The 8,617-nt window shown below is 41.4% G+C and overlaps 1 long non-coding RNA gene across 3 annotated transcripts; it reads right to left on the bottom strand.

Annotated features, from left to right (window-relative positions):
• Positions 1-1,513: 1,513 nt before the first annotated feature.
• On the bottom strand, positions 1,514-7,133 carry LOC130594804 (uncharacterized). Of its 3 annotated transcripts, none has more exons than XR_008971171.1 (4): positions 6,929-7,133; positions 6,508-6,620; positions 2,703-2,778; positions 1,514-1,922 (listed from the first exon to the last, which is right to left on the bottom strand). It is a non-coding gene; the product is annotated as an uncharacterized LOC130594804 (long non-coding RNA). The 3 variants fall into 3 exon arrangements; XR_008971172.1 differs by lacking the exon at positions 6,929-7,133 and adding an exon at positions 6,741-6,917; XR_008971170.1 differs by lacking the exon at positions 6,929-7,133 and having other exon boundaries at positions 6,508-6,728.
• Between the last annotated feature and the right edge of the window lie 1,484 nt (positions 7,134-8,617).

Below are 8,617 nucleotides of genomic sequence, written 5' to 3'. Positions count from 1 at the left end.
TCCTGATTCATCCCCTTGTACACTGCAAGTATGATAAGCATGAGCAAGCAGTAACATTGTTAAGCAAGTGACTCAACCCTAACCCCCCTGTACATTTGTTAACCCTTTGAATCAGATATTCCAGACCATATGACAGCATGCTCCATAAATGAACTAGGGAGATAGCTGGCCAGCGGCTGCTGCTCAGGAACTGTCTAGGCATCAGTCAGCAAGCGGTGAGCAATTGTATTGTACATCACTTATTTTGTATGTTCCATTTTTTTATCATTATTTTCTTCCTTTTCTTTCCTATTAACCTGTCTTTATTTCAGCCCAGGAGTTCGAGTCTTTTGATTTTCTCCCCAATCCCACTGGGGGGGAGGGGCACGATGAGCAGCTCTGTGGTACTAAGTTGCCATCTGGGGTCAAACCACAACAATGGTATAAAGCACATGAAAAATTAAGGTATGACAGCATACTTATTAACAAGTAAGGATTAAGTACCTGAGGTATTCCCCCAAGGCCTTAAAGATTATCAGATTTTCTACAGTGAGACAAGGAGGCATAAAAGCACAAAATGTAATCAGTTCTAAGTAATGTTAAGTTTTATGGCTTTGTAATGGAAAATAACTGCAGTGCTTGAAGGTAGTTGACATAGTTTTAGGTCCTTATTACCTTAGTACAAAAAGTGTAAGAAAAGCAGAATAGAGAAACAGGACCTGGGGATGGGGAGTATCTGGGACTAGCAGATGCCCCCGGGGCACAGTTAACCTAACTGATAAATAGAAGAACAGGATAATTGCTATGTTTGTGGTGTTAATGAACCCATTAAGCTGGTGTAAACATCTACTGGGGAGTATCCAGGACCAGCAGATGTCCAGGATGGGAGCAGTTATACTAACTGACAGGATTATTGCTATGTCTTCCACATTAATTAAGCTGGTGCTTCAAGGACTGCCAGAAGTTATGAAGATTGTTGGGAGAAGTAAACGACCCTCAAAGACCACCATCACATTTTTGTATGCATGCCAGAAACTTTCTGGAAAATGATGTAATTCATGTTTAGCCTCATGAATATGTATGTATGCCCAGTGACCATATAAGGATGACTTGTATAGCAATTCGGGGACACACCTTAAGAGGAGCTATCCCCCCTGTCTGCTGATGCCACAATAAAGAATACCTGCTTGTCAACTTGAAACTGTTGGCGAGTTTGTTCCTGGAATTTTCTCCGAATCAACAAACACCATACAAAAACATTTGGATATACTCCAGCCTTAAGATATGAAAATATACTTTCTTCCTTCTCCTTCCTCTTTCTTTCCTCCTGAAGCAAGCTGACAGCACAACCAAAACAGCAGTTCTAAAATAATATAAATGTTCTTGTTGATGCTTTGAATGTTACAGGGCCACATGCAAGTAAAAACTAATTCAAAGTGAAAAAAAAAAAACAAGCATTCAAAAACTCAGAGGTGAAGCACTAGAAGGTAGAAAAAGCACTGGTGGCAGAACAATAAGGAAAACAACAAAACCCTCACAAATCAAAAATATTAAGTGCAAATAAATATAAAAAAAAACAGAAGGTGTGCCAAAACAGATCTTGAAATAAGTCTCTTTCACTGGCAAAGACCTCACAAATCAGTAGCTGTAGTATACTGGAAAGAAAATCTTTCACACACCCTGATCATTACTAAAGAACTGCCTGAATTTAACAATTGGAAGAAGGGACATGGTATGCCATAAACAGTTAGTACTAATGACCAAAAAAAATAAACCAATGGTAATTAGAATTAAGACTTCAGAATGAGGATTCTAACAGAATCTTTGGACAATTCTAGTGAAGAATGGTGTTGATTGAAGAATAGGGTGGATTGAAGAATGGGGTCGATTGAAGAATGGGGTTGTAAATAAGTAACTTCAAGGATGTTAGGCTTTGTTAGCAACTATAGAGAAAAGGAAATTGCTAAGATAAGCTTTGCCAGAACCACCTGGTGGTTACTAATATGACAACGATCCTAAAACAAAGTGATGAGGAAATAACCACCAGGGGTCCCAAAGCCCAGTACCCCATTTTAGTGTGCATGCAGGAGGCATTCTCTAAAAGTATGATGTAATGTATGTAATCTAATGAATCACATCCTGGTTGATGCTTGGATGAGACACGATTGGAGGAGCAATCCCCCATGTCTCCCAGCACCGCAATAAAGAATACCTGCTTGTCAACTTAAACTTTGTTGGCGAGTTCCTGCAGATTTCTCTGAATCACTAATATGTGATCTTCAAAATATTTAATAGGTTGATTACTAGGGAGATCACAGTCACAACTGGTTTTAGCAGCACATTATAAAATGTGTTATAGTTATGATTCATCACCATGAAATGCAGTTATTGCACAATTTGACTATAGTCTGATAGCAATACAATGCTCCCACATTTCTGAGATTTCATAGGACATTTAGAATACAATCTATTCCAAGGCTGAAACTACAAGCACCAACATGTTATCAGATATTTTTCTACAAAGACTCCCAAGAGGATAAAGAAAATTCTGCACAACTATAGGTACCAACCAACCAGGAAACTGACTATAGAAATCAGCTTCCTATTTCTTTCAAGCTAAATAAAATAAATTTGAGGGGAAAAAAAAAACCAAACAAAAAAAAAAACAAAAACACCAAAACACCCACACCAAAAAAAACCCAGCCAATATCTCAAGAACTTACCTTCAGACTTCAACTTGGTAAGAACAAAGATCAGATAGTTGTTGAAATCTGGATACCGATTCAGTTGTTCTAGTTTCTGAAGAGAGAAACTGCTAAGGAAGTTTGAAACTTCACACACAACACTTATAGCTTTCTGAATACTATGATTATTACGCGAGTTGTACTACTGCATCATTTCAAACAGCTGTGACTACAAGTTCACAACGTACAGAGTATGAACAATCTGAAAGCAGTTTCTGTAATTTTCATACTGAAGTAGCAGCTTTTACTTACATTGAAATCTGGAAAAAAAAAAAAAAAAAAAATCATCCAAGGCCAGGCATAGAATTTAATAGATCCTTAAAAATTTTTCTAAAGGAAAAAAAAAACACAAACAAAAACAAACAAACAAAAAAAACACCACAAAACAACCCTACAAAGCAAAACTACAAAAAAAAAACCAACTAAACAAAAACAAAACAAAACCACACCCCTACCACCTTCCTCTGTGGTTTTAGATTTCAGTGTTTACACTTAGAAGTCAGCAAAGCCCAAGGAATCCATTGAGACACAATCCCATAACACATTATTTTCTCCACAATAAAAGCATTTCAGCATTAAAATACAACAGCTACTACGATTTTGATAAGCTACTCACTTTAATGTTGTCACTTTAATATGTCCCTGCCAATGGCAGGGAGGTTGCAACCAGATGATCTTAAGGTCCTTTCCAACCCTATTCTATGATTAGTCATATACTTTATGATGCTAACTAGCCACAGCCTGAGCTTTCAACAGTAAGAACTTGTTTAATTGTAAATGCCCAGATATTTGTACCAAGTTCTTCATGCTTGTCCATGGTCTCTTAAAAAAAAAACAACACCAAAAGAAAAAAACAAAACAAAACAAAACACCAAACCAACCAAGAAACACCAAACAAACAAACAAAAAATTTAAAAAAAATCCTTCTGTACACAAACCAATTTTCTAGAGTGACACCTCTGAATAAGTATCTTAGTAGCAATAAAAGCCTATTCACTATGTCCTTGGGGAAACTGCAAGAATTATTAGGTTTCTGAAGAGCCAGAAGGTATGTAGTTTCTATAAAATTTGTCATTACTTCTGCATGAAATTTCTAAGTATTCTGCCACTGCTTGGCTAAAACAGTGATCTGTCATTCTCCTTGTATCTTGTTCTCATGCCCTGGTATTAATTAGTATTATGCTCAACAATATTTTAAGTCATAAGCATGCAATTTCATCTTTAAGTTACTGTACCTACTAGATATCATCAGTATGGCAAACAATCAAGACATTTAATAAAATATTATTTTTAGAAGAAGATTATTTGCTTATTAGATATTTACTTTACTTGCTCTATAGCTAAAATCTCTAAATATTCAAGAAGTCGCTAAAATTCAGCCAAATGTATTTATGTTAGGACATTGATGGCCCTTCCAATGACCAAACAGCCTGTAGTAACTTTGCTAGAGAAACCTGCCCTCTTTGGACTTAACAGAGGAAGTGTACTTATCACAGCCACAAGCTCCTTTGCTGTGAAACACACAGGAGATAAAATGTAAACAGAAGGATGGTCACAGCAAGTGAAAAATAACACAGAACATTCTACACAGCCCCTCAGAAGTGAAGAAACATATATCCAAAGATTGTTGTCAAAGGTGGCATGCCAAAAAGCTCTTTCAGCAACTGGCTGAAGTAGGGGAGCACATCTCAGTATTTTTCCTTCTTCTCCAAGCTTCAGAAACATAATCACCAAAACATTTAGTCAAACAACTGCGAATTCTGATGGCTCAAACAAGAAGCAGCAACATAAGCAAGCAGAAAGAACTGAAAGGGCAGTATTAAATACAAAATTAATTTGAACACACCTAATCAGTCTAGGAATCAAATAATAGCTTATAGGCCATATTATCCTATACATTTTTTCACCCACTAATTTTTTCTTTTTTACTCCAAGAAACATGTATATTTTAATTCAAAAAATGTTTGAAAGTCTTACCAATGCATAACTTTGTTAAGAAATGGTTTTGGCTAAGCTATGCTCCTCACTTCATTACATTTGAGGTTCTAAACATGCCAAAACTGTGTCATAATGGGCATGAAAGAGTCAACGCTGGAAGTACTTTAAATTTGAAAACATTAATCACCAGGCTGCTTGGACACACTATTAAGTAGCATCACAAATTTTTGTGGAAACAGTCTCAAAGGACATTTCCCCCTGGCTTTTTTTTTTTTTTAATTATAGGACATGGCCTATCAAGTTGCATTAAAACATTTCCCAAACTGATAATACAACGGTAAAAATGTGCCACTTACCTAACCTTTACAGGTCAACATATGAGGCCCTCTCTTACCACATTTAATAACAATTTCAAACATGTTAACAGCACTTTTGTTCAGTAAATTTCTACTCATCTTCAAGACAGCATCACCTATATTGCCCATCCTACACATACACTGCTATTTTTCAGAACAAACAAACTAGATGCCATTAGGTTATTTGAAGCAGAGCCTTAAAATGTAATTTTACATGAAAGCTACACTATAAACACTGTTGCATTTGAAATACTCAAAAAGAGCATTTGGGGAATTATAAGAATGCTTAGCCACTTCTGTGTAGTATTTCTGAAAGGAAGCAAAAGCATCTTAAGAATCTAAAACATAGCTGCAAGAACAAGATGAAAACTGCCTTCATCTTTCAGATAAGAAGTCTTACAAAGTTTGACCACATCTGTTAGGAAAGCAGAAAAGTCAAGTAAATTTGGATTCAAGCTAAACTTCTAACATTATATCTTTATATATATATATACGTATATAGAAGGATATCCTTTCAGGACTTCTAGATATCTTAAAACACTTGCGTAGTTAACTCTGGGAGTAGGAGACAGTAGATGGGAGATGCTTCTCAATCTCGGTTCTTTAAAACCTCGCTATTTCATCACTTCTACGATCAAGAGAGACTTGGGGGCTGGTGGGGTGCAACACGACACCCAAACAACAAACCAGCAATATACAACACTAACATAAAATGCACCGCAAAGCTGCACAAGAAGCCACATAAGGTAGATTTCCCCCTTCTCATGAAACGTAAGGAGTGTAACAAACAGTATTTCAGGCTCAAGACTCCAGGCAAGCCGAAAACATACAGCGTAGCAAAATACTATGTCAGAGCCAGCAGGCCAACGAGAGCATGCAGGCAGCGGCTCCACCAGGGGCACTTCTCCCACTAACTATAGCTTTCGCCTTGAATACCAGCGTAAGATTTTAGGAAGCCCCTACTCAAGCCCCGCTTTGCCGCGGGTGCCCCGCGCCGCTCCGCCAACTCAGCCTAGCAGACAGCACGCCCCTCCTCCCCCCCCCACTGGGATCCGCCGCTGCCGAAAGCTAGGCGCTGGCAGCAGCCCAACGTGAAGTAACCTGGGAAAGTAGCAGATACGGAAAAGCTGCCACGCCATAGCTTTAAAACCAAAACAAAAAACCCGGAACTTGGCTTTGGACTCACAACAGGTGCCCGGGCTCCCCACGGGAGAAGGCAACCCCGCGGCCCACAGGCCACCTCGGCGGTTCAAACGCCGCGCTCCGGCCACCCGCTCCGGCCGAGACTTGACCCACAGCACTCGCTGTAGCCGCTCCCTGGGCAGGCTCGGCTACCGCCGCCTTGCAACACCCTGTGGTCGCTCTGCCCCCACCCCCAGCGCCCCTGGCCTCCCTAGTACCCTCCCGGACCACCACAGCTCCGCTCTGCTCTGCCTACGCGCTTCATCCGGCCCACCCTCCCGTGTAGTGTAGGCCTCGACCAAGGATACTTGTTGCACGGCTCTCTGCGTGGTGGTGTCCGGGGACTGGGACTCCTTAAGCAGCTGCAGGATCTGCTTAAGCCCCTGTTCGTCAGGTTTCCACTCATACTCCATCTTGCTTGCTGAAAAACGTAGCCGCTGTTAGCGGCGCAGCAGGCCCTGGGGGAGTGGAACGAGGAAGCAAATAAGCTAGCTAGCTAGCTAGCACTTAACTAGCTGCGCGGCGCCCGGCCCACTCTCACCCACACACCCCGCCGACTCCGAGCCTGGCCCCACAAACAGCACTAACCTGCTCCAGCCGTCGCACGCTGTACGCAAACACCGAGCACACTAAATCACGGCGAATTTGCAATCTGGCTCTAAGAGCCGCCTCGCATCCTCCTGGGTCCTAGCGCCAGGCACGTCCCCGCCTGCCCAAGCCTCCTAGAACCTGCCGGCATAGCCGTCAACCTTTCACCAGTACGTCCCACATCGTCAGGAGCCTGGGGGCAACAAAACAAGAGCCGCTCCACAGCCCCTCCCCACCACCCGAAAACAGAAAGTAAGCTCCAGCAGTCCCGACAGGAGAGGGGTAAAGCAGAGTTCTAGTCCGGCCTCCTTGGGACAGCTGCGGCCTTGCATCCGCAGCGCCTGGCACCAAGTTCTGCCCACGGAGTAGAAGCGGGGATGGGAATGCAGACCCGGGAGTTAGGAGCGTGTACCTGCTCTGCTGTCTGCTTTATTTTTATGTGAGTTGGTTTAATGCTGTGTAGATTTCATAAGTTCTCAATTTAACCTGTAAAGAGGTAATAGGAGCAGCTACACAAGAAGGGGGAAAGAAACTTAAAACTACTTTGAATACCTATTGTATTTTATCCTGAGCCTCAAAATATATCGGAGGAAAACTCAGGTCAAAATTAGCAATTTTTGTGTATATAGAATAGAATACTTCAGTTGGAAGGGATCTACAACGATTTTAGGAAAAATTTCTTCCCCAAAAGGGTTATCAAGCACTGGAACAGGCTGCCCAGGGAAGTGATGGAGTCATCGTCCTGGGAGGTGTTTAAAAGACATGTAGATGTGGCACTTAGGGACATGGTTTAATGGTGGACTTGGCAGTGGTTAACACTTGAGACTTGATCTTAAGGGTCTTTTCCTAAATGATTCTATGATCATCTAGTCCAACTGCCTGGCCACTTCAGGGCTGACCAAAAGTTAAAGCATCTTATTAAGACCATTGTTCAAATGCCTCTTAAACACTGACAGGCCTGGGGCATCAACCACCTCTCTAGGAAGCCTGTTCCAGTGTTTGACCACCCTGTTGGTAAAGAAATGCTTCCTAATGTAAAGTCTGAAACTCCTCTGACACAGCTTTGAGCCATTTGCGTGTGTCCTGTCACTGGATCCCAGGGAGAAGAGATCAACACCTCCCTCCCCAAGTCCTCTCCTCAGGAAGCTGTAGAGAGCAATGAGATCACCCCTCATCCTCCTTGACTGCAAATGAGACAAACCCAGAATCCTCAGTCACTTCTCATGGGACATGCCTTTCAGCCCCTACACCAGCTTTGTTGCCCTCCTCTGGATGGATTCTAGTCCCTTAACATTCTTCTTAAACCATGGGGTCCAGCACTAAACACAGTACTCAAGGTGAGGCTGCACCAACACTGAATACAGCAGGATCATCACCTCTTTTGACTGGCTGGTTGTACCATGATGCACCCCAGGATGCGGTTTGCCCTCTTGGCTGCCAGGGCACACTGTTGACTCCAGGCTACTGTTGACCAGCACCCTGCAGGGCTGCTCTCCAGCCAGTCCTCTCCCAATTTATACTTGTGCCCAGTGTTACTCCAACCCAGGTGCAGAATCTGGCATTTGTTCTTGTTAAATTACATCCTATGAATGATTGCCCAATGCTTTTATAAATATATATGCATTACATATACATATTATATATATCGCTACTTTATATATAATATACATATATTACTGGGCAAAATAAGAACGTACAATGCTTAAAACTGGTCTAAAATACAAAAATGAAAACCAGTAATTCCTTAGCTTTTTACAATCTTATTTTTAGTCATTGTGTTTGTAATCATCCTGCTTACATCCTGCTTTAATTGAAAACTACTTTCACTTT

The sequence above is a fragment of the Pezoporus wallicus genome, unplaced genomic scaffold, assembly GCF_028554395.1.
Source record: "Pezoporus wallicus isolate ANWC-B61680 ecotype Strahan unplaced genomic scaffold, APGP_CSIRO_Pwel_v1 contig_13974, whole genome shotgun sequence".
Classification (NCBI taxonomy): Eukaryota; Metazoa; Chordata; class Aves; order Psittaciformes; family Psittacidae; genus Pezoporus; species Pezoporus wallicus.
The sequence above is the reverse complement of the archived record's forward strand: the minus strand, read 5'-3'. Positions and strand labels throughout refer to the sequence as shown.